This window comes from Polyodon spathula, chromosome 20 (assembly GCF_017654505.1).
Source record: "Polyodon spathula isolate WHYD16114869_AA chromosome 20, ASM1765450v1, whole genome shotgun sequence".
NCBI lineage: Eukaryota > Metazoa > Chordata > Actinopteri > Acipenseriformes > Polyodontidae > Polyodon > Polyodon spathula.
Genome location: NC_054553.1, coordinates 12357064 through 12384706, shown reverse-complemented (window position 1 = coordinate 12384706; position 27643 = coordinate 12357064). Strand labels below are relative to the sequence as shown.

At 38.5% G+C, this 27643-nt stretch overlaps 1 protein-coding gene and 1 pseudogene across 1 annotated transcript in view; both read right to left on the bottom strand.

The window, feature by feature from the left end:
- LOC121295578 (insulin receptor substrate 2-B-like) overlaps window positions 1–27643 on the bottom strand; it is a 42734-nt gene that overhangs the window by 6174 nt on the left and 8917 nt on the right. The gene's annotated exons all lie outside the window — the stretch shown is intronic.
- LOC121295579 lies at window positions 17045–17931 on the bottom strand (annotated as a pseudogene).

The following is a 27643-nucleotide window of genomic DNA, read 5'->3' as shown; positions in this document are numbered from 1 at the left end:
GGCATGACAATAGCCTGATAGATATGGTTACCTCTCCCAGTCCTAAACAATAAAGAATCTGAGCAAGCCACTCTTGTGGGGAGTGCCCTCCAAATTGAGGCTATTGCTTTTCATATCCTCAGGCTGCATTCAGCGCAGATCACAGACTTCTTACAACTTAAATCATATAGGCAAGATGAATGATAATGCTAGCTGGATGCACTGTAAACAGGACCTTTCTCCTCCTGTTGTCAACCTGTTATATTGGTGTGCGGTACAGAACAAAATACTACTGAAATAAACTTTTTAAAACATCGACTGCAAGCAAAGTGAATTTACAATATGGTTTAGTGCCTCTCTAAGGGACTGACTAAAAAGGAACAAAAGTAGCACAGCAATTTTTGTATAAACTGTATTAGAGAAATACATTCCTTTTTTTAATTAAGGCTGTAAATGTAAAGCTAATACAGTAGACATTACATTTTTTGTGAACATTCTCTTCAATTGAAGAACAGCACTTCAGTGGTGTACTACTGCTGGTCAAATAACAAGTCTGATGCCAGCTCTTCATAAATGCACACTTGTATTTGTTCATTAAATAATTTACAATTCTAAACTTTGTTTAAACTTCCAGTATTAATGTAACCTATAGTTGTAAATGTTATAACAATGAATGAATGCTATGGTATTCCACGTATTTTACAGTAGCATTCTCTCAGCTTTATTATTCACTGTAACATACCAAGCACTGGCTAGGCGCATTTATGAAATGAGCTGTCACCATATGGTCACACTATTGCTTAAAGGGTTAAGATGGGTAACACCTCAAATCTCCAGGGATATGAGAATAATCTCCCATGCTGTACTGTAGGGTGCCTACACCAGGGGCTACACAAAATAAATACCCTGGAGGGGGAGAGTGAAGGATGTGGAGGGGCTGGGGCTGGCTACTTTCTGCTACCCCAATCAAAATGAAGCTTTGATTTATCTGCCAACAACTGCTCTAAAAGCAGGATGTGACTGGCTGCACACCATAAACTCAGATTTGGCTTCAGGAGCTTAGCTCATCCCAATCAACGCAAACCGCATTTTCAAATGAAAGCTGGGGCGGTGGGCGGGGGGCATGCTCTGGACCAACAGGTACAGTAGATTGAGCACATTTGTATCACTTTCATGTGCTTATTTCAGTTTTTGTTGGAATCTACTCAAGCCATGCTAAGTGCAGCTTGTGTGTTCCTATAATCTCAGTGAACGCTGCAGTTTAGTTCACTGTCCTTACTTGGCAGTCTCCTCTCTGCCCCTCCTTGCACTGTTTTAATAATCCTTTTCGTTCAATCTGAAATGATTACAGTTGACTTACTCCTCACCCATTTACTGTACTGTTCCCGATGATAACCTCCTTTTAATGACAGTGTATTCCATCACAGGGCATTAGCAAAGTCAAAGTTACAAAATTAAGAAAACTAAACACTGGGGGATAGTTTCACATTAGATCATATGGTACAGCAGTCCATTTTTAAAAGACTTACGGGTGGGACACCTTACTGTATGTTATGAGTCTGATCAGTTAATCATAGGGGATGCAGCGCAGGTCTGATTGTGTAGGTAACAAATCTCAATTTGGTACGGGTGCAAGCCACATTGATTTCTCAAGGCTCTGTCACGGCTCTGCCCTGAGACCCCAGCCCTTATTGTGTTCTTTATAACATAAAAACAAGTTTAGGTACAAAAGACAAAGCAATTCTGTTTTAATGGTTGTCGCATTTGGTTTATAACGTAGGTCCCAGCCATGATTAGATTCCCTTTCTGTGTGTGAGCGTTCCCGCACAACTCTGCAAGCAAATGCACTTCAGCTGTACTGCAAACCCCCTCGGTCGCAGTAGTCCCGACTGCCTCTCGCGTGTAGTACCGTGCAGATCTGCTCCCAACCCTGGGTGTGTTTTGTGATGTGGACCGATGTCCACAGAGGGTTGAGGGGAGATCTTTAACTCTGTTTTTCTAGTGTGTTTGAAGCATCACATTCAACCAAGTATCCACGTGTCACGATCACATTGGAATTGCTGTTTTTCAGTCATGTGATTCAAATTGTAAAGTCTAAAGATGACATCAACATATACCGTGCAGTGCGAAATCGTTGGTTTTAGAATCTCATAACTCTGCAAAGTGATGCCATCACAGCATGACACAGATAGCAGATTGGTGTAATCACATGGAGAAAGCAAAGGACAGCAAAGCGCAGCTCAGAAACTTATTTTAGCACCATGTCAGTGATGTCCTGTACTAATGAACTTGGAACACACAGGCAGTGCTTGTTTTGAATGAAGAGGGTTTACATGGTCTCAAAACATAGTCTTTCAAGGAGTTGCTTATCAAATTATTATACAATGCAGTTTAAAGGGATACAGGCACCCACACGAGTTCTGTGTCATTTTTAATGTCATTTTTGCCTGAACAGGCCTTTTGAATGGAGTGAGTGATGCAGCAGGTAGAGTTCATTCAACAAACACTCAATGACAATTCAGGGTTTGCAGTTGGCTGTAAATAAACAGTCAGTCACATTTATAATAAGCGATTGGTACAGCAGTCCATTTTTAAAATTTTTAATAAATCTAGTTTTATTATTACTTCAATGGATGCTCAGGAAATACATCATAAACTAGGCATTAATTGAACAACAAATCCAGGGCACGTCTTGAATTTTCAGATGATACCAGGTTAAGGCTTGTCTCTCCCTTGAGTAAAAACAATGTTCTCCACTTGATTTTGATTTCTTAAAGCGGGGCATCTTAATACAGTAGCTGCATGCATACTTCAAACTGTAACCCAGTCACATGGAAGGCATTATGGATAACTGAAAATACTAAATGAAACTTTACAAATTCTTGTTATAATGTAAAATGACAAATGTGAAAGCTTGCTCAATTTTATTTTAGTATGTACTTTTGATTTCATTACACTTGGTCAAGAGTTTCAAAATTAAAAAAAGCAAAACACATACAACATTATCCAAGTTTGGAAAGGAGTGGTGGCGTTGTTCTTGAGGCATCCTGTAACACTATTATTTTAAAAGAAGATAAAGACTCTGTTATTCACACAGAACAATCTCAGTCTTGGGATGGAAGAGTACAGCTAAGAAATGCCCTGTTGTGCCTCTGGCCTTGCAAAGCTATTCTGCAATGTGTCTGAATCGCAGCCAAGAAATGCTTTCTCCTCTGTTCTGGGATGAAACTGCACAAGCAGTGTTCTTAATTCCCAGGCTGTGTTTACTAAAGGGAACACTGCAGCATTCTTTAAATCCCAGCACAGGACTGGAACACACAATCTCCTTCTAGGTTAGTAATGCCACAGAAGGAATTGTGTCCTCTACTTAAATTTAAAACAGGAATTGATTATGGGGAGTACGGACTAGTGCAGTAGTTCTATGGAAAGAATTATAATGGTTTTGTAATCAATCAGAAAAGCCAACATCAGAAGCCCTTCATCACTTTTTTTTACTATATTTCTGTACAAGACTGTGTACAGCTTTTAAATTGCATATGCAAAATATAAGTGATGTGGCAAATACACTAACATTTCATCAAAGTGTCTCAGCCACTGAAAAATGATGACTATGCTCAGTTCTGAATCATACTTGCTTTGGGGAGTTACGGAAAGCTAATTTTAATGACATCACCTACTAATGTTTGTCTTTCTTTCCTGATCAAAGACAGATACTGTAGTGTGCATGCACAAGCATGTGATGAGCCTCAGGTACTGTACTATATGTTACAGCAGTGAACAAACTGTGCCAAATGTCCTCTACAAAACATCTGCACTGAAAAGCATTTCCTTGACTGACAGTTTCTTTGGAAATATTTCCACATGAAAAATATTCAGATGAAGGAGTACAGCCAGCAAATATCTTGAACTGAATAATAAGCATTTCAAAAGAATATAATTCAAAGGATGGGGTTTACTATGGTTTATGAAGAATGTAAAACAAAAAAGCACCTACAGTAATCTTATTAAGTTCAGCAAAAGTACAGAACACTTAGCTTGCTGGGCCTGATTGCCATCTAAGAGCTGGCTTTTCATTGCCCATAATCCCCCCCTCCTCACTCATGTCTTTGAACTCTGGTTCCATGCTAATGTATCCCTGCACGTGTCACAGGTTCACGTGGTGAAGTGCAATCTTGTGGGTTAGCTCCTGCATTGCCTCAACCTGCAGGCTTCTTACGGAAGAGAAGACTCACCCTGTCATGCAAGGCTAATCGTCAGACGCCCCATGAAATCTCCTAATTCACTTACTTGCTGTAAAACGGAAGCATCCTGCTCCTCACCTTTCACTGGCCTCACTCTAAACTCCCCCAGCTATTAAAAAGCCCAAGTGTAAAGCTCTTCAACTGCCAACTGCTGTCATCTTTGTTTAAAAGGAGGAAACGTTGATAAAGATGTATAACTAGCGTTTAATATTGTAACACACGTACACACGCCGACAGACCAAGCACAAGCCATAGTGTAGGGTTGCAAAACAGCTGCTCTGCCATGTTAACCCACCCCACTATAGGTGCATTTCTATTCTCAGTAGGTATGCTGGGTAAGTCTTATTCACTTCTCATCAAAAGTTCAGTAATGCAGCAACCACATTTTTCCAGTGTCTCAAACTCGATACACCATGTGCACAGCAGGTGTTCCAAAGTGTGTTTCCATGAATGTGGGCCAGATTGTGAGACAACATAAAAAAGAACCCCAGAATTCACCACTTCAGATTATTTTCGCAGTTTAAAATTGCTCCCCTCCCTCCCTCTTAGGTGGTTAGGTCTTCCTCTTTCTTTTTGTGTAACCCACTTAGAACTTTCACATTTTCTCCATTTCCTTCAGTTAAGGACAGACCTTTTTTGGAAAACAATTTTCAGCTTGCAATAATGTGAGGTCACTGCAGCCTAGTCTATTACAGAACTATGCCTTCAGACAGTTCTAGGCCTGTCTTGTTTTTTTACACTTCTTGTGTCAACATGCCTCCAGCCAAGCTCTTCAACTGACATATAATACAGTAATTCCACAACCAGAACAAAACTCCCGACGATCTCCAAACAAAATCAAATACACAATTCAGAATGCAACGAAATAGGGGCATGGAAAAAGTAATCCACAGGACCAGTTTACAGTTAAATCATAGCAGGCTGAACATACCTCCGCAAGCTTATAGAATGCTTTTAATGAATATAGTAATGCTGTACATCAGAGTGAAAAAGCAAAACCCCTGAAGGCAATGCTAAACCAATAAGGCAGTGCCGGTACAATTTGTTTCAAATAAGTTACGTACTGTATAAGCATGAGTTTGTTCCAAATGATGAGATTCACTTGACACACCCAATTTGCAAAACTTTTGATTTTGTTTAACCTATTGATTCCACAAATGATACACAAAAGATGGTCCATGACGGATCACAGTGACAGAGCAGCGATTGAAAAAACAAACATAGCACTCTGTACGTTTAAACAGTATTCTGTTTACATGACAAGTGTAATCTATGGTAATGCCAACAGTGAATTTGGGAAATGACTTTCCATGAATGAAGCTCTGCATCTCCTTATCAATGTGATTAATTGTAACCAAGCGATTTGCACAGTCATTCTGCCCCGAGTTCCGGTAAAAAAGCTGTACCATTTCAGATTTACTGTTGCGCTACATTAAATATATTTAATAGTATTAAATAATGTAACAGAAGTAGTAATTACATCTGTATTTTGAAGTGTATTGGCAATTCAATAGTAACTGTTCTCCTGTTAGCATTGGACAAACAGCTCTGCACTTGCGCTACAGTTAAAACAGTTTGCTTAGTTTAGCAAACCTGATTGAGCATCCCCCAGTGACCTACTGTCTTGCAAGGTGATCTGTGTTTACGCCGTGCTGTTTGGTTTGTCTAAACCAGAAGGTCCCTCACCTGCTCTTCATAGAGAAACTCCCTTCCTAATTGGCAAAGAACTGGTACTCCTGTAATTGTTACAGTAGCCTGATGCAAACTCTACTCTCGTTGGCAAAGGCTCTTGTTTATACAATTACCTCTTGTGCAGGCTTACTGGAAATACCCTAGCAGGTATAACTGACAGTCAGTGGGAATTAACTGCCATTTCATCCCACCATAAAACACAAAGGCTGTGCTAGATCAAAGGAAATCAATGAAGATTTCCTCTCAAATGCTTGAATATTCCAGGTATCTGCACTGAATAACCAGCATTGGAATACAAACTGTAACTTCACAGTTTACAAGGATAACGATGGGGGAATTAGTTTAAAACGGGGAAGCTAACAGTTTAATAGCACTATTATAAAAAAAATCAGGCCATGCCCTGGGTAAAACTTTACAGCCGCAGAATTTGTTTTATATCAAATACATCCTGTCAACAAGATTAGTAAGTAACTTGGGTCATGCTGTTTTTATTTTGTGCAAATACTGTACAAAATACAGATTCCATCAAGGACAGCAGCAGGAAAACATCTGCAGAAACAGGATTTTGTACAGCGCCAACGCTTAATCTGATTAAACGTAACAAGGCTCTGCACACTACAATCATGTTTTCCGTTCATCCCTCTAGCAACAGCTGTATTTCACTAACTATTTGGGTCAGAAAGTACTGTAAACCAAGTGGCACGTATGCAGGAATTGTGGGAATCCTTTGACCTCCAGCTCAATCACAGAATACCAGGACAATCTTTGTTTGATGTTCGAAGGATAAGAGCAGAACTCAGTAGAGAAGAATTCAGCTTTTGTTGCTGTGCTAGTGAACTTGGCGTCTGTTTATTTTCAAGGAAACCAGTTAAATGGGTGATGCTGTATTGTCTGTGCACGGTAACGGCTGCAGATACCCAGATGCATGATTGTGGGGTATTGAGGTATTGCACCTTTAAGTACTATATTGACGATTTGCAGTATTTAAGTTTAATGGTAATATATGGAAGCTTGTCACTCTGTGTACTGTAGTCAACAGCACAAGGCTAAGGCGGCTTATTGACGTACGTATAGTCCCAGTAGAACTGTTACATCACATGGAATTTGCAGGTTAATCTGGGGCAAAAAAAACAAAAATGCTGTTACATAAACAAATCCTAGCAGCATTATCTCCAACACTAACCACCGTAATTGCCCACTGAGTTTGTAGAACACAACACCCCTCTTACAGTAAGTCAAGGCTGTGTTTTCCCAAAGGCAAATCGACTGGAGAACACCAATTTATAGAGTGCACATTTGTGGTCAACTGTAGATGTCTATAAAATCATTAGAAAAAGTACTATAACAACTGATTTTAGTCTGCAAGAACTTCACGACTTTGTTGGAAATGGTTTGTGCCAGCAGTAGATTTTGTTTGTCTTTGTTTTTTCCATGTAAGAAGTATTGGAAAGTTTGGTGTGTGTTTTTTTTTTTTTTTTTTTTTGGCTGTGTAGGACTTTTATAATTATAAAAACAGCAACCAACTAAGAAGTTTACTTGTGGCACCGAGTCACAGTAACTACTAAATAATCTGCCACCAAAAATGAAATGCAACTCTACAGTTGTAAACCTAACACAGTATTGCTGTACTGTGTCTGTTTCCCAAACTATTTTTCATTTACTGTATCTGGTTAACGCTTAGGTTTCTAATGTTAGAATCAAAATGCATGTGTTGCTGATGGGAGTCACGAGATCTACAGCTGTATCTTCTCTAGTACCTGTGCAAACAAACTGTCCACTTACAATTGTAATCTGTCCATTCCCCTGAGCTGCTCCAACTTGGACAGCTAATCCACAATAATCACGGTGGTCAACAAGCTGTTTTGCAGTGTCGTCACTACAGACAGATATTGGAAATGTGAAATCCACCCAAATTATTAAAAACCTACTGGTATTTGTAAGGTACAATGATTATTTAATATGGGGACAGTATGACGGCAGCAGTTTAATAAGGCGCTAGACCAGGACAGCTAATTTTAATCAATAAGCCATTGAGCAAATTACAGTACACACTTCCACATCACAGGAACAAGTAAACATACACAACTGCCAACTTAAACTAAACAAAACCCTATTGTATAAATAACTAAAGCTTGATAACCAAGCCTGTCAATGATCTATCTGTAACATGAAAATATAGATCACTATGACGAGTGGGCATTATCTGATCGCTGAGAAACCCAGAAATAAGTAACTAGTTAAAAAGGTAGATGAGGAAGGGTTTTAACCATTTTATTTTTTTTAAATAAACAACAAAATAAAAAACATAGAAACTCAAACATCCATACAACCCAAGCAAATGCAAGAGAAATTTGGACAATGATCAGGAAATGACATCTGGTTTTATGGAGGAGGGACATTGACTGGTGCCAAAAAGGAATATATCCTGGGTAAGAGATCGGTTTGTTCTCCTGACCCAAACAAACTAGTGTAAAGTTCACCATATGAGGTAAGAAAGTAAGTTTTACAGATGGAATATCTTTTTCATCATAAAAAGGCAGTTCTCCAGATGTGTAAAAGTTATGACATCCAATAACAATTGCACATACGAGACCATTCTCTACTCTCCAACTGTGACCTAGAGACCCACAGGCAGGCTGACATTTTCTATTTACCCCCACGTATAGACAGTACCACATGATTCTTATTAGTAACATGTACTAGAGAATGCCATTAGCAAGTTTCATTCAATTTAGAGAAGTGATTTTCTGAAAATAGGAAAAATCAAGATAGTATCAAGCTTATGAAGATTTGTTTGTGATAATAAAATATGGTGGGGATGCCTAATGTTAAATTTATGTTGTAACTTCTAGGCCTGTACTGTGAATAAAGTTGTTCAAGAAATATCTGTAATACAGTGCATGGCCCCTAGAACAAAGGGGCAGCACAAAAACTATAAAACTATTTTACAAAGTTTATTTTAGTTCATGCTTTTGATAATTTATAATCTGAGTTTGACATATCATTGCCAAGGATACAACAAACAGCAGATGTACGCCATACAAAACCATCCAGCTCTATCGGTTTGTTTGGGTCAGTGGCTATGAATACCTACAGAGTTGTTTACAGCATCGCATTAAAACTGTCCTCCATACACCCACAGACAATTAATGCAGAGGTCACTTACAGGTCAGTATTACAGTACATTAGAACCAACATGGTTGCATCAAGCTCTCATCACACCAGACACATAGGAAGCGACGCAACAGAAAGACAAAATACTGTGATACCAATGTGACAGGCAAACTGGCTGAGACTCAATGCGAGCATGTCTGGAAACTGCTTTATTGTTTTTCTGCTCACTCGCCCCAGACGCTGTGGAGCTGATCAGTGTGTCTTTCATGTGGAAACGGCAATGGAGGAGGAGGAGGAGGAGGAGGAGGAGGAGGAGGAGGAGGAATTAACTACTGTTGCATTTGGAACTCGCAACGCAATGGTGCCGAAGGACAGTTTAACGTCAGAAAAATTCTCTGCCCCTTTAATAGATTTATCCCAGCTCATCTGCAATTACTAATGCATATTTTGCCAGGATTCCAGACACTCTCTTGAATCATCTGAATACTTGCCTGTTCATGATGATGCCTTTAGGTGAGCCAGACTTCCTTACTCTAGCAAAGCACCTCTCTTTGATAGCTATCTTTTGTATTGCATCCCTGGGGAAAAGTCTGGGGGTCACTAGATATGGCTACCTTTATTTAGCACTGTTGAAGGAATAGGAGGTAAATATCACTTAGTGGTAAAGTACATTCTTCTCATGCGTTATTTCTGCAAACACCTGTTTTCAGTTGGGGACAGTAGGAGCAGTAACAGCATGCTTACATGTACAGTAATTAACAACCTCAGTTCCCAGCAAAAAGTTGCCATTAACTGAAAGTTGCCAATAAGCGAAAAGCCTGTTTAAGTGTATTTTTATGGAACAGCGACATATAGGCCTACTGTAGTTGTACAAATATGGCACTGAAATGTTTGAAGTGTTATTGTTAAATTAAAAACGAGAAACACAAAATACCCAACCATAGAACTCTCTACTTAGAGTATGTAAAACAACGATGTACTACAACTGTCCTTACAATAAGTAAAGCAAACATAAAAAATGTGTTGTACTTAATTCTAAAGAACACACATTTAAAAAAAAAAAATTGTCCAACATTGTCTACTTTACAATGTACCACCTCCCACTGTAAAACCATCTCAATTTTGCGTGCAGTTTTCTAGTCAGTTTCAAAGCCATGATTCTGCCTCAGTCCACCAGAAATACACAGTTAAGTCAGTGTGTTATAAAAGCTGCATGAAGTATGCGCATAAATCATGCAAGTGCGCTCTGTAGCACTGGCAACTAGTAATAAAGCTGTCAATAATTGCTGTGCAGTTGCCAATATCAGAATTCCATTAACATTAAAGTCTATGGGAGGGTACTGGTTCCTGGGAAAATGTTGTCAGTAACCGAAAGCCGTCTTTAAGGGTTGCTAATAACCGGCATCTACTGTACTTGGAAAATTCAAAATAATGGACTTCTTAATAGGAAAATAATGATTCTTGGAAAGCCATTGAAAGGCTACTGGTTGGAAATCAAAAACTGCATTTAAATAGAAACCATTTACCATGCATAGTGTAAATGTAAATAGCGCTACTCTCTGCCCTCCTCGGTCCAATAAAAAGTAAAACTGCATCCATCACTTGATCAGAAGCCTCAAACACACAAAGCATGACATATCCTCGCCTCCCAAGAACTGCAAGGCTTTTGAATCAATCCCCCAAACTCAATTAGTTTCAGTATACTCTTTCTGCCCTTATTTTATTTATTTTTTATTCATCTATTCCTTTTGTATAAATTGTCAACTTTTCATAAAGGCACGGCATTATACATGTTGGTCCACAGGTGTAGTATTAACAGTCTCCCAATGCTCTCTGTGCTGGACAGTGTTCTTTTAGAAAAAATAAATAAATTGTTGTACACCAAGATTTTTGTTTTTCTCTAAAAGTTGACACAAACAGGGATGATGACCTTGTCAGAGGCAGATAATTACAGTAGGCCTTGTGCACAATCTTTGTCAAATAACTGCAGTTTTAATAAACTGAGCTGCCTTGCTTATTGTTTGGTAGTCCTGTGTCAGCCATTTTGCAAGCCTTGATCTTTTTGAAACCCAGGTCCTCAAGTACCAAACCGGCCAAGGAATAGACCAGTTCTATCAATTGTACTGCAGGCTAGCAATGGACAAACACCAGAGCAATCAATGAAGTTGCTGTTTAAAATCTGAGGCTCTAAGTGCAGTCTTGTGTACACTGGAAAACAATTCAAAACACTGGCTGAAACAAACTTACTGTGAACCATTGGAGGTAGTTGAGGGCCAGGGTTAATAACTGGGCAGATAGTAATCCTGTTTCTATATTCCTCCATTCTCCCACATCGATATGCCACAGCAGTTAAAAGTAGAGAGTTATCAATTCCTGGAATCACTGAATAACTCCAGCCTACCAGCATTGTTCTGGGAAGAACACAACAATAACAGACATATCACTGACAAAACCACCTAATGAATTCGAAGTGCGACTATAACTTCTGACTATAACTTCTGCCTGAAAAGCACGAAGCTTCCACATACCCCCAAAGCTTTCAAATAGAGATGTTTCTGAGGAAACAATGGATACCGTATACTGCAGAACAGAGCAGTTCAGGGAAACAGACTGGTTCTGAAACAGATCATTTACATTGCTTTTGTTTAAATATCAGTCAGGACACTTGGCATCAGACGCATCTCTTTCCTAAGAAGGATGTTTATTCCTAAAGCAGATGTTGACTGTGTCACATACTGCAGCACCACCTGAAACAGACCCTAGCCTCGGGACAAAAGCACTTTGAGATGATGAATGGTGCTATATAAATACAATGTATTTATTACAAGCACATCGCTAATGTTTTAAACCCTCTTACACAGTAACACTGTCCCCACAAGTATATCCAATACATGCCATACAGTAATCCACTCATTACAACAGACACTGTTGACTGTCCAGTTTGTTTTTATTCCCAACAAGGTTTTAGGTGGAGGTATTTTACATCTAAGCTGTATAATTTTGCAAACAACTACGGCATAGAGCTGACAGATGCAGCAACCTGAAAACTGAATGGGGGAACCTACTGTACAGTAGGCTAAGTGACAAATTCCTACTACACAAAGACTGTGTTTGTGGCAGAGGGTCTGCTTAGTTTACTTTTGAGTTTATCAAAAGAGAGCTCTACTCACAATGCTCCAAATAAAGTTGCAGACAATCACAACATTATTTAACCCATAAACCCAGGCTTGTTTAAGCCAAGTGAATTCGGTGGGAAGTTGTCTGTGCTTTCACCCCTCCCACGTCTGCGCAATCATAAATTCACAAAACCTTTTTTCATTTTGTCCTGAAAGGAGACACCTGATTATGAATGGTGACCTGCAGAACACACCCTGCAGGGAAGGACTTGTTCTACTTGACCAGGATTTTGATGTGGCAGAGAAAGGACTGGACAGTCAAGGGCGATTAGCACTCAGCGCCTGACTGTTTCTCTCTGTGAAGCTCCCCTGCACTCAACCCATTTCAGACCTCACACTGCTAAACAACCTGGAGGCAGTCATGCCAGTGCTGGCTGACTCTCTCCAAATAGAACAGCTATTCTCAGCGGACCTGTCCCTGTAACGCACTGACAAGCCCACATGCCCAACAGTGCCACCGTCACCCTGCCACGCTGGCAGCTCTGTGCCTCGGTGACATTCGGCTGCTTGAACAGCACAGCGGGAGCTGCTTGTTCCACCGGCACGACGGGAATCTCGTGTTCCAAGCACCACACTGCGATGCTCTGTGTTGAGCCAGTGTTTTCAGGCAGCTTCACTGAGATTCAGTACAGCCGTGCTGCTGACTAAAAGTCCTGTCCACACACATGACAACCCCCTGCTCTGATGTCACACAGCGATTCACTGGTTTACCATCACGGCGTTATTGTTTTGACAGTATCTTTATCATTCCACAGCTGAAGCACCATCCAGTACATACAGGGATGTTACAGATTACTAACTAAATATTAAGTTATTTCCTAATAGAAGTGATGCTGTACATTACTCATTGCTACTATCTGACACTACTTTTGTCAATAATAATAATAATAATAATAATAATAATACCACCACCACCACCACACACAGATAATAGGAACATCACAAAACTTTTTGCTCTTGAGTTTTACTGGCAAGTAGCTTAGTTTTAAATGAATGCTAAATCAGCATTAATTGGATTTCCAACGGAGGTAACCAAAAGTAATCTCCATTACAGATAACTTGTCAAGTAATCCGATTACAAGTAACTTGTTACTTACCAACCCTACAAACATACATCAAGCACACAGCATTGCTCCTTTCTAGGGCATGCTGAACTTTATGTGGAAGACTATTTAACCAACTGACCATACATGTATCACAGAAATAAAAAGTTTTAAAAAGTGTAACTTGTTTCCCCCCCTTCATATTCCTGGTCCGTGTTGCCCTGTAGTTTTCTACATTGCAGCACTTTTAGAAGATGTCCCATAAGAAAGTTCAAAAGCTAATACCTTATAATAAATCCACACTGAAAATATTGCAGAACTGTCAAATGTTCACAACAAAAAAATTATCTCCGTCCTCATTTATAACCTCTCCCACTGTAGCAATTTGGTACGCATACAAGTCAACAAAGCTAAACTCTGCTTAAATCTCCAAACCTAGCCCTGTGGCTACCGACTGACTGTTTCATACTGTATCAACTGCAGATGCTTCTCAGCACCTGAGACACGTAACTTGCAACATTTTCACTTTAAAAAGAAAAAAATAATGCAGCATTGTTTTGGCTGAATCCTACTGGATGGAAAGTCTAAAGGCAGATCTAGCCTATTGTTCTAGCACACACAAAGAGGCTCATTCCAACATAGTGTTGTAATGTTAACAGCACCAGGTCAGACTGACAATGGCATGTAGCCCTGGAACAAATCAAAAGGGATGCAAGGGGTGGGGCACTCCTTAGAACTCATTATACATTCCACTCCGGATAAACAAAGAATCCCATTCCCAAATTTTACGCATACAGTTCAGTATGTGAAATACTACAATATAGTTTACAGTAAAGCAGTATATAAAGAGATAAAGTACAAGTAGACGTAATACATCTCATAGTAAAACCTCGAGTGGCTTAAACTGTTAAGCAATGGGCTCTCAGCCGCATGCACTGCAGCATTAAAAATACAAAGTCTGTATTGCAACCAGTTTATGAATTACTGTATGAGCCATTGAAAAAAGAAGTTTCAGCACAGAATATACAGCTAAATGGAGATAGTGAAAATGTGTGAGGAACAGTTTAAAAAAAAAAAGTAGTTTTGGGGTCACTGTCTACATGTGGCTGACAAATTAAATATTTATGATGGAAGCTGTTTCACCTTTAATGGAACTACGAGCACCACAGTGTAGGGCTGTGTTCAAAGGTTTATTTGCTAGCCAGAAATTCAAAGGTAGTTTTATATGGAGGGAGATCACTGTCAAAAATATTCGTATGCAGAAAAAATAAAACTTACTTGTTATTGCAGGTACAAATCAAAAATACAAAGTACAACTAAAAAAAAAATATGGAGTACAAATCAAAGTCACAAGTACAAATCCAAAATATGACTATGACTCAAGAGAAGCTAGGAGTACAAATCACAAAGTTACGACTAAGACTCCAAAAGATACGAGTTGGACAGAGCTTGAAATCACTGTCAAATACATCATAGAGGTCATAGGCAGGCTAGGCTGTTGATTGGGGGAACAATCAATGAGTATTTAACAGCGCATGTGTCCAGCACCTTGCATTGCTGATAGAAGGGAAGTGGCTGCTGAAACGTGTAAGTGGAATTTTCAAAGTGGGAATATGGCACAAAGTCACCCAACAGATGAACAGTCTCAGTCACGGCAAAGATCTTCTATAAACACAAGATAGTCAAGTCCCCGGTTTTTTCCGTCCCTGCCGATGCAGTGCATCATGGGAATTAAATTCCGGTGGCAACTTTTCTCCTATCTCTAATGTAAAGTCTGCTTCATTTCCTATTCAAAGCTTTCTCTTTTGAAAACAATTGCATTTTTATCAATATTTACCTGGATTTGTTTAAAGACGCCCCTCCTTAACACATACATGTTATTTCTATGTGTTTTCACTTTGTCTGACAAGGGCTCTTTTTGCCGAAGTGCTGTCTGAAATTTACCGGCTCATGAATATTCATGAGCAGACGAGAAAGGGGCTTGGCTTGGTCTTTGGCTGGTTGTCAGGAAGGGATAGGCAGCGATCGAGAGTGAACGAGATTGGTGGAAAATCAACTTCAACTTTTTTGATAGAGGGTTAATTAGTTCTATTTACTAGGTTAAGTAGGTATATTTTATCAATTATCATCATCATTTCAGTCACTACAATTATTAGGCTTAGGTCTACTATTAATTAGGCTTATATTTATGATCCATTGTTTATGCCTTAATTACTTAATTATTTAAAACAATACATTGTATGTCTAAATTAATAACTGTTTCATTTTAAAAAGTTGCAAATTTACACCTTAAAAGAAATCTGCTTGTGTTTAGCTCAGTTCTCAGTTGCACGGTAGCGAATGATGACTGAACGTTTTTTAATACAGTAGTCAAAGTACACAAAAGCATGATTTCACTTAATTATAGCACAAAAGTAGTTATTAATGTATGTACAGATTGTGATGAACCAGGGCGGTCAGAGTCTGGGATGGAGCCTGGTGCATCGCCAAAAAAGGGACAGACAGACACGAGGCATTATCTGATTTCTTTAAGACGTAAATTTGCAACTTTTTAAAAATTGAAACAGTTGTTATTAAATTTACAGACATACAATGTACTGTTTGAAATAATTATGGCATATCATAAATATAAGCCTAATTAATAGTAGACCTAAGCCTACTAATTGTAGTGACTGAAATAATATTAATGATGATGATAATAATAAAAAATATACCCAATTAACCCGCTATTAAAGTTGAAGAATTGAGTTGCCGCCAATCTCGTTCACTCTCGATCGCTGCCTATCCTATCCCTGACAACCAAGCCAAAGATCAAACCACAATCCCGTCTTGTCTGCTGATGAATATTCATGAGCCGGTAATTTTGGACAGCACTTCGGTGAAAGGAGCCCTTGTCAGACCAAGTGAAAACATTGATCGTAAAAATAACATGCATGTGTTAAGGAGGGGTATCTCTAAACAAATCCAGGTAAATCTTGCAAAAAAAAAAAAAAAAAAAAGCAATCATTTTTGACATGTTTGACAGTGATTTCACGCTCTAACTCGTAATTTTGTACTCCTAACTGAGTCCTAGTCTCAACTGGGTTTTGTACCCGTAGCTTTTCTTAAGTTGTACTCATATTTTTAATTTGTACCTGTAATTACAAGTATAAATAATTTTTACGCATACAAATATTTGATAGTGATCTCCCTTCATAGTTTTAACCCTTTGAACGATCGTCAGGTGGCATTCACACACTTTTTTTTTTTTTTGGTTTTTTCTCTGTTAACAGAAACCATTTGACAACATATTGAATACTATAAAACCACACATTAAATGTCACTTGCATGCAAAATTCTATCTTTTGATTTGTATTAAATGCATATTACTTAAACAAAAGTTGCTGTATTAGTTGTGGGGAGTTACTTATAGCGGCTGTAGAGCTTCAGCAAAATGTGTACTTAATACCTAGTGTACAAGACAGTGTAAACTAAGTGCTATGGTAGAATATAATATGTTTGAAACACACAAAATATACGTCAACACTGAGCACCGTCCACTCCACCCTCCTATCGAGGAGGCAAACCTTTAATTTCTTCATTCTTCATCTCGACAGCAAAGCGCTGTACAGAGTAAACTGTAAGGAGAAATGTCTTGAAATCCATCTGCTGTTTGGAATTTTTTTGTGAAAGTTGAACGCAAACTGTGCAAGCGACTGTTGATTAATCATGGAGGCACAACCAATTTCTGGGGCCACTTGACAAGCGTAAGTTCCTATTATTATTATTATTATTAGTAGTAGTAGTTTTAATTTTTTTCCTTTCACAAAAACCATTACCTAAAGCGTTTACAAAGTAATGAGATCAGAATAGCGGACTTCAATAACAGAATAGTAGGGATCTTCAAAACCTCTGCCTCATTCAAACCCGCTGATCATGTGTGCGATCTCCCAGTTAGTCTCCCAAGAGAGCGGCCCCTCGATCTCCACGCCAACCTCCCTTACGACTGCAGTCTTACATCTGTTGTAGGAGCGCGCGTCTCTGTAGTACAGCACTTTGAGGCAGTGCTCGATGAGGGCCCGGGCTTCCTCTTTACTGATCGTGGGTTTGGATTCCAACACCTCCCTCATCAGGGGCTGTGCCAGGTAGGCGCCAAACCCGGTAGCAACAGTAGGAGCCTCATAAGCAACACCTAGCTTGTCAACATAGCCCAAGAAACTCTCTCCGTTGTAGAAGCCCCCGATGACGACCGTGTTCCACAGTGGGTTCATCTTACTCCTGCGGTTGTACATGACTCTGGTCAGCCAGGAGTGGATGGGTTTGGGGCTGTAGCTGTGCCCATCTCCCAGGAGCTCCTCGTCGATAACCATCTGCTCGAGGACCTGTTTGAGGTGCTGGTAGTCAGCGTAGTCTCCAGAGGCTCCCAGGATGGTGCTGCTGTTCACCTTCGTGAGGCGTGAGATGTTCCGAAATCGGGCGAGCGAGCCATATGAGCCCAGCATGTCCAACGCGATGATGACACCGCCATCGAACTTCACGCCCAGGACTGAGGTGCCTGTGATCATGGGGTTCGGCGTGCGTCTCATGGGCCCGCATCCCGGGGCTGTGCTGCTCCTGCTGCCTGGAAGCAAACAATTCGCCGGGTTTCGGTCCGTCCGCCCAGAAACTAAGCTTCACTCCTGTTGTGTCCATTTTAGTAGTAGTAGTAGTAGTAATAAAATGTGACTGTGACCGATAACCTGGTTTGCAGTGGTGACTATTAAATAAAGCTTTGTTTTGCCCAAGTCCGCTGCAGTTGGTGCTGCTGCTGCAATGCAAGCTTACTGTATACAGTATATCGCAAGCAGCATCAATTACATGTACATAAACAACGCATATTTGTATTTAAATTATAACATGATTACTGTTCTATAAAACGTACTTTTAAACTACATGTGAACATCTTAATCCATTTAACCTTCGAAGGTCAAAATGTACCACTCGTTACAGCCCTACCTTATGGTATACAGTACTTGTACAAAAAATGTCTGTTGCCACATCATTTTTTTTCCCCCATTTTTTTTCCTATGTAGGTCTGCTTTTCAATCATGACCATTTTTGGGTCATTTTTTTCTACTTTGCGTTCATTTTTTTAATGCTCGCGACCTCATTAAACAATATAATCTCTTAATATGCACCCCATCTCATAATCCTAAACGTACTGAAGTTGAATGTACTGTAAATCAAATCGCAAAAACGAATTAAATGCCAAAACAGTACAACATTCTGCATGCGTTAAAGTAACGCGCAGTGACTAGCTGGTGGAATCTCATGTACGTCAGGACTGAAACAACAACAACAACAACAACCCAGCCCGTTCTCACTGCGCAAGTGTGACTGATGAAATGAGAAACGTACTTGCCCAGCGCATTTTATCAATCAAGGCTCCCCCCCCCCCCCAACATTACATTGTACAGCATTGTTTATTTATGAAGAGAGACAAGTATAAACTACCAATACACAGACAAATAAAACAAGCCCTATCTTTACAATAAATCAATGTGAAACGGTTTTTCTAAAACCAAATCATGGCGATTGATTTTGTTTCGTCTGTGTGACCTTAGACCATGCATGTTTAAACAAACGCTGGTTGTGGACAAAAGTCTGAAGTACAACTGCCTGTCTTTTTTTTCAGGAGCTGTTGGGATTTTCCAGACAGACCCTGACTCCACAGAAAAGCGAAGACCTTGTTTTGACACAATCTTTCCCTCTCCCCTACATGCATTTCTCACAGCAAATTACAGCTCAAACAGAACAGACAGCAGACATTAGCCAGCTACAGCACATTCAACTTGAACTAAATGCATTTTACATTTAACTGTGCCCAGGTCAACCAGCATTTAAAAGTAAGAAATTAGTTAAATAAGTAGAAGAGGTGGAGGGAAAAAAAAAAGATACCCCACAGCCTATTACCAACAAATGCGTTTAATTCAGTGTTTGTCGATTATCAAATTTTTCCACTACATCTTTTTTAAAATGCTCTCAGAAAACCTAAATAAGGTGCAACTGAAATTGTTGACTACAGCATCAAGTTTTTCTAGGACAGCCGTGAAACCTTTGCCTGGTTGGAGTGTAACAATTCATTAAGGTCACAATATACAGGTTACAATACGGATCACTACACTGTACACATGGTCCTGATAGGATACATTGTATGATGTGCAATAAGATATAAATGACTTAACAGGAAAACGTATTCACACCAACAATAAATCACTTTATTCATGACAAAATAAACACACTGGATTCCATGTAGCTACAGTACATAGCCCTAGTTTTGTAATGTAACACAACACACACCTAAGAGATAAGCTGTGTGCAGAAGGATGTACAGAGCTTGTCTGCTATGTTACTGTGTGTCTGTGTGGAAATGGGTGCAGTAGCCTAATTTTGGAAAATGTTCAGAAACACCTGGGATTTACTCTTGAACCACATAGTGAATCACTGGAAATAGAGCAAACTTATTTTCAACTTGAGACAATTTAGAAGGTTGACGATAGAGGACTGAGCCAATGTAAAACATGCACAATTTGTTACTGATTTAGGCAGCAATTAAAACACTACCGTAGTTACCATACATAACATTTACTGTACACAACAACATTCCAGAGACCAAAATTAGAACCCTTCGTCTTTTTTTTTTTTTTTTAGGCAACAGTAGATTAGCATGTTCAGCCACTCCTAATAGAATGCGGGAGCCTTACCAAGCTGTGGTTTTCACTCTGAGTGCTGATTACATGGATGACTGCAGCTGAAAAGGAAGGTTTGAGTGAGGGCTGGACTCGGAAGAAACATCCTATTTCTGCAATGCTTCAGGAGCGCAGCATTGCAAGCGCACAATAATTTAGGAAGGACAGTGAAGTGTTTCCAGCAACAGATGCTTTGCTGTGTTAGCAGTGGGTGGTAGGAGTAGTCTTTGGGGTTGACAGTTACACGGTGAACTGCAATACTTTGTGTATACTTGCTCTGACTGCAAGCTGCTTTAACTTTCCTGCTTCCTTGCAAGGTGGTGTGTGTGTGTGTGTGTTGGATTCAATCTGCTGAACATGTCTGAAGAGGAGGACGATGGAGAATGGAGATTAAAAACAAACAGAAATGCATCTTTTTATATATTCCCTTCACGACTTAAAACAAAAATAATGGACAAGGATCTCTCAAGTTGACTATTTTTTCTTTTTAACTTGAGTCAGTACATTTCACTGCCTAATTTTTTTATATATCTGAAACTTTAAAAAGACCTTACTGCAAGTTGCCTTGGATAATGGCGTCTGCTAAATAAACAAATATTACTTTAAGGCCAATGCTTCCATATCTGTCCACTACTTGATATTCCTTTTAATTGGAGCAGTGAATCTTTTGGTTCTACATTCATTTTTATACATTGATGCAGGTGACATATTAACAGTACAACGGAGACTGCTGAACACAAGCACCTTCGCTGAGGTTTCTTAGCGTGATTGCAGTTCTATTATACCACACATGAAGTGAAGGTGCCAGGAAGCAGCAGCAACTTACATAGAGTATGCCAAAGCATAAACTACAAGAAGAGGTTTTCAACACAAGTGGGTTGTGATAGTACAGCTACCGCAGTGCTAATAAGAGGAAATAAAAGTAGCTGAAGTTTGAGTGAAATTTTTTAGATCAATGTCGTCGGGCATTGAGAGGGGCGCTGGGGAGCTACGAGCTAAATTCTACAAGTCAATAAACCTCAAACTAATTTAATTAATATTACAGAAAGAAATGGATCTCGAAAGGCTACCAGTTGCATAATAATGCGTGTTACAAAAGTACGGTAATACTTTATTTTCACAGATTTAAAAAAAGGGTTGTTCACTCATTTAAAAAAAAAAAAAAAAGAGAAAATATTTCACACATGGAACCGTAAAGCCTTTAAACATCTAGACCCAACACAATAAAATACCAGTTGTTTGTCTAAACGAAAGTCATCAATGTAGTTAAAATGGGCAAGCTTACAGTAATACTAATAGAGGCCAATTGTATTTTGAATAACCCTACTAACGCATACAACGCTGGTATTCTAGCTGCTGTTTCATAAACAAATGCAAAATACCTCTGCAGAGCAAACTAACTTGCATTGACAACTATGCAGTTCCGACCTCAACCGCCTGTCGTCTGACAATGTTAATTGTGCCTATTCCCAAAAATATGCTGCTGTGGTCTGGTCTTCCCCATTTTAGTTTTTCTGAATTAATCCTTACAAAAAGTAAAATGTTTTTAACCAAATTAACGGAAAAACATCTATCCAGCATGCAATTCCTGATATATTAAATGAAATATCAAACACGTCTAGAGCTGATTAAACTCAATTCGGGAATTCTAGAATACAAAGATGACCGTGCAACAGCTTCACCAAATATCTTTATTGTGTGCTGCCATTGACTGTAGGGAAGAAAAAAGAAAAAAAGGCTACGATTATATAAAAACATTTAAAAAAGAAGAAAATGATGTTATTAAAGCTCCAGAGGGTTGTTTCATTTCTTGTACAACGAGTTATTACGTGAATGTGTGTGCAAAACAAAGTTTTTTTTTTTTTTTTTTTTTAAGTCTGTAAGCTTGTACAGTATGTGCGTTTGGATTTTAAAAACTTAGCAAAACATGCCTTTTTTGCAATCTTTGTTTTGTACGGAAAAAAACGTCCAAGATACAACATTGTTTTACGAACTTTACATACAACGTACATTAAAAAAAATAAGACACGTTGAAATACTGTATAAAAAATAGGGGTTTAATTCTGTGCTTACTGACATCTTTAAAAATCCCCAATTCTATTAACTGAACCCATTTATTTTCTATTTCTTTTAGATAATTGACTGACCCACCAAATAAGTCATTTCTTAATGATACTTGGTAACAAAAAAAAAAAAAAAAAACCAAAAATACTTATTTTAGACACCTTGTTTATATAGTTTAGAATGCGTCACGTGGCAGTCAGAATAAAGTAAAACACTTTGTCCAAAGCAGTCACTCGTTTCTGTCTAAATAGTTTAATAATGACATTAAACAGCATGAACTATTTTTAATCTTAAAAACATGTCAGTGCCAAAAAGCAATGTTGCAAAAGTGTTAAATTAGGCATCCTGTTTCTTTTCCAATATATGTTAGAGAAGAAAAGCTTTGGGGTCCTCACAGTACATCATGTTATGATATAGTCTCTTATTAAGCACTGTCACTAGAAAACAAAATTAATAAATCAAACATCACAAATGCTTCAAATCGAATATAGCGGATTTCAGCGTCATCTTTACAATTGCAGAATTAATTATTATTGGCATGGAGGAGTCTAGTTTGAAATTTTTTATTTATTTATTTTTTACTGTAGAACAAGTTTGAATAACCACGTGTATCTGGAAAGATCACACTTACACAGGCTGTTGGCTGGATTTAACTCCCTACACATTGTTGTCATTAGCACGTTATATATTATTTGTAACAAAATGTGACCCACTAACTTCAGTGACTTAAAGAAAATTAAAAAGAAGTGCTGTCATAAAACGTAACAGAACAATCTTGTTTATTGCAGGATACTATCCATAGATATTATGACAAATGACCGAATTAAGAAAGAATGAAGAAAGGAATATATATATATATATATATATATATATATATATATATATATATATATATATATATATATATATACATATACATATATATATATATATATATATATATATATATATATATATATATATACACATATACACACACATATATATATATATATATATATATATATATATATACACACACACACACACACACACACACGTGTTTATTCTACCAAAACTGACACTGAATATAACCATTAAAAACTACTAATACTATATATTGAAAGTAAGGCCCCGTTCCCCCGTGCCTTGGGCCGTCTGGGCCACCTCAAATTTCCGTTCACAGTTGAGGTTTTTTTAGTTGAGGCCTAAGAGCGTTCACATGTGGCTGAAAAAAGCCTAAATTACGGCAAAGTGCTTGTTATATATATATATATATATAAAAGTTTTATCGTTTTATTAAAAGCTGTATGATGAAGAAATACTTCCCGTTCATCACAGACCCATCACCTTCGTCAAAAGTGTATTCAGTGCATTCCCCATTGCTATTTTCCGGGCTGGAGATTTCCATAAGTCCCATAAAATACAAGATCCGTGGTGGGTGTATCTATGACCTGCTGCTCAGTATTTCCGAGAGTTCTCGGAAAAACTTGCAGGTATTTCTCTGAACTTCACTCAAAACGGTTGTATCTGATAGCCCATTGCACGACAGATATAACACGGACATAAAGGAGATAGCTGCTTCTGCATCCAGCGCTCAACGACGAGATGTTATAGTAATGAAATGGGCATTGCGTATTTTAGGCCACGTCGAAAAGCTGGTCTAAATTTCACCTGCTGTCATGAGATAAAGCAGCCCTTAAAACGCAAGTGTGAACGGGGTCTTAATCAGATAAAAAGAAACCTATGGGGGGAAAAAAGCAGAAATGTATTGTGTACATAATAAAACAAAAATAACCATTATTGTTAAACAACTCTCTACCCGCTCCGCTTTATCAGATGGCCCTCCGTTCTTGTGCTCTGTGTTTATATCCATTTAGCACATATTGATGCCTGAAATGCTGCAGTTCCCTCATGCCCACAGTTAGAAAATCGTCAGAAGGCAGTGTGAGAGTAGGGTGAAATGTGTACGAGAATAGCGTGAAAACAGAGTAAAAGCTGCAGGAAAGCAGCATGGTGGTGGTGTGAGCTATGGTACTATAGGGAATGCATGTAGACAGCGAACACAAGAACAGCTTTTACATTTAAGAAAGCCTAAGCTGGTTCAGAGTAAATCACTGCATGGAGGGGCTTACTGTATGTATTTCCACTGGACACACAAATTAATAAAGTTAGATCTGAAATCTTATACAGGCTAAATGTACATACTGCAATAGCTGATCAATCTGGAGCTGGGGAAATTGCTTACAGACCCTATGTGTATGTTAAGAAGATACTGTATTCTGTGAATTCGGACCATTGGCAGCAGTATCATGAAAATAATCACCAGGAACTACCTCTACATACATATAACAATATACATTAAGTGAGGCATATATGCAGATATCCATGGATTCTTATATGCTCAAAAAGCTAAAGAACGTCATTATCAAGTTATTAGCCAAGTCTCTAGATTAGAGGTGAAGTGAACATACTTACAAATGCCTTCGGCAAATAAGGTAATTCCAAATGACTGCAACATTTTTCTAAGACTACATTTGTACAATAGTACGTATATGGAAATGACATTGAATAAATGTAGCCTCTTTCATTTACTCTAAGGCACATTATATCTGACAATGTGGTTTAAACTATTAACAGCCCTAATTAATAATAAATCATTATAGGGAGTTACAGTTGCTACTCAAATAGTCGCTTCTACAACAAGAGAGCTCAGGGCTACCAGTGTGTGCACAGTGTGGAAATACTGCAGAGTAGGGGTGCTAGATTACATTTATTAAATTAAAACGGTAACTTTTAAAAATATATAAATTTAAAACGTTAAATAAAAACTATTTTGATAAACGCTGTGTAAGGGGGGTAGTATGCGTACCCCTCGATAACTAAATAGCTTCCTATGAATTACTGCATATGTCTACAAATAGGTCTTTTACATCAGGTTGTCTACTCTCCTTAAATGCAACTGATACCTGTTAATCCATTTGTGTTTCTCAATCACAACCGAGAAATGCGTTTATAGTAAAACTGGTTTACTTTTTTTTTTTCTGTGAAACCACTAAACGGGCTTTTAAATCGTAAGTCTTACTTTTTCATTTCAAAGCAGAAGCAACTCATCTTTATTAATTTAAATACAGTTACTCGTCATAACGATTGTAATCGTGTGTCCAGCAAAATGGTTTATTTTTCATTACAGCTTTAATAAAGATTAGTCGCTTATTAACATGTTGCGATCTCGTTTGTAGGTGAAAAATGAAGGATTGGCCTATTTAAAGGCCCACTAAGTTGTTTAACAGAATAAAATAACTAAATTTAGTAATTTATTTGATATAATTAAGCCCTATATAAAAAATGTATAAAAACAGTGAAGCAATATGAAAAATTATAACACAGACGTGTGACAGAGAGTGAATGAATCCGAAATCAACAAATCTCCCTCTCGACCTGTGAGAGCACTGTACAAACAGGAACTGTGTTCCTTGTACTGAATGGTTGGGCAGTTCATTCCAGGGGGCAGTCGGAAGCCGGCCATTTGGGAAGGGGGTGGAATCAAGGAACAAGGATCCATCGCCCTAGTACGGTGAGCGAAGTTTCATTCATGAATTGGAGGAGACGTGATTGAACTAGCCATCGGAGGGGGCGGGGCTTAGGGTACTTTAGGGGGGTATGACGCCGTGATTGATTCCTTTGTTGTGGTTAATGGGAGGAAACGAGGACGGAGAAAACAGTGAGTGAATTGTTTCTGTCAAATCACTGTGTATTATTGTCTATGCCAGACGGCTGTTATACATATCCGGGAGCTGCAGCTTCAAGCCAGTCATAAGACTGGACTTCACTGCGTACTGCAAACCGCATGTTCACACGGCAGTACAATAATGGTCTGTTTTGATTAGACGGCGAGCATTAACGGCATTATTACAGAAATGTGATGTAGTCTAATTATTCAAAACAGTGCTAAAATCCAAATTGCTAATTTATCCTACTTACTGTATTTAAGAGACAAGAACTAATTATGTTCACACCAAACTGACTTTATTCCAAGTACAGTATCACGTTAATTCAAAGAATCAATATTCTGTTTAAAAAAATAATAATAATAATAATAAACTAGAACTGCCAGGCAGTTTAACGGCTCCCAAGCCCCAGTATCAGTACCCATCTACGCGTGTTTAGTTCTCAATGTGCCAAATTTAAAGTTAAGTATCAGCAACTTCAACTGTTCCACAGAAGAAGATTTTGAAAGTTTTTTTTTTTTTTTCAAAAATACGTCAGGCAGCCATCTTGTTTAACGCAAGTTTCTTAAAAGTCAGTTGTATTGTTACAGTGTCAAGGATGATGCTTGTGAAGTTTCGAGTTAGTCAAGTAAACAGTTTGTCAACTGAGGCAGTTTTAAATTTTAGACGTAAACATACACCTGACGGCCATCTTGTTTTATAAAACATAACCATTTTGATGTATTTGTATTCCATTGTTACTGGGACAATAACTACCATATTTGGAGTTTGTTGGTCAAACGATGATCAAATAGCAGCAGTTTACTGTTAGGGGCACGTTTCAATAAGAATTGTGACAGCCATTTTGACATTAAAATTTATCGCAGAAACCTGCTTCGCAAACTTGATGGGGGTTTGGATGCTGATGATATATGTCAAGTTTCAGATCAATCGCATCACCGGTTCCCGAGAAGAAGATTTCATCGAAAAATGTGTCACAGCGCCAATTGCAAGGACACAGCAGTAAAATTTTTTCAACATCTGACAGCCCATGTATCCAGCTTGTTACCTGCCAAGTCAGAACCTGATCAGTTACACAGCTTCGAAGCAGCAGCAGTTTAAAGTTTTGGGAAGAAAAAAAACTTAAAAAAAAAAAAAAAAACTTTAACAATAACAATAGGCTTTCCAGCCTTTGGCTTGGAAGCCTAATAATAATATTGAATCCAGTATCCTCCATAATTGAAATTGGTTGCATGCCATTTGCAACTGTCTCAATAATCAACCGCATTATGTTTTCAGCCCGAATTTGATCACATTTATAACATTTTGCTTGCATGTCTGGGCCCAACCTCCACCACGCTAGATCCAGCTTTGGTAGAAGCAGACTAGTCACGTGACCAAAAGCATGCTGGACATTGGGAGGCAAATATCCAACGACAATGATGCCACGTGACAAAGATAGGAAGTAAAAAAAATAAAAATAAACAAAATAAATGGATAGCCGTTATTTGCAGACACCTACTTCTTTATTTGACATGCACATTTTTGACAAAGTTTAAACGATTAAGAAAAATTAAAAACATTTGACACAACTCATGTTTAAACTATCAACGACTTACACCACTACTGCTGAGACAGCAAGGAAGCAGATAGAATGAGGATTGTAGCTGGGAGAGCTACGCTGGATCTGGGGGTAAGCTGTCTCTCCCGGGGCAAGTGCAACTCAGTCTTCAGGTTTATTTACTCAAGTCATAAAACCGAAGAGGGGTCTTGAGGTGGTTAACATCATAATTGCACAAAACAAGATCGCCCGAGAGAAGAGTTAATCTGTACAGGGAGTCAGACTAAAACAGAACTGTAAAATAAAAAACTTCTGTCTTAACTATTGGATGAGTTTATTCCAATATATTTGTACTGTTTTTGGTAAAATTAAAGGGA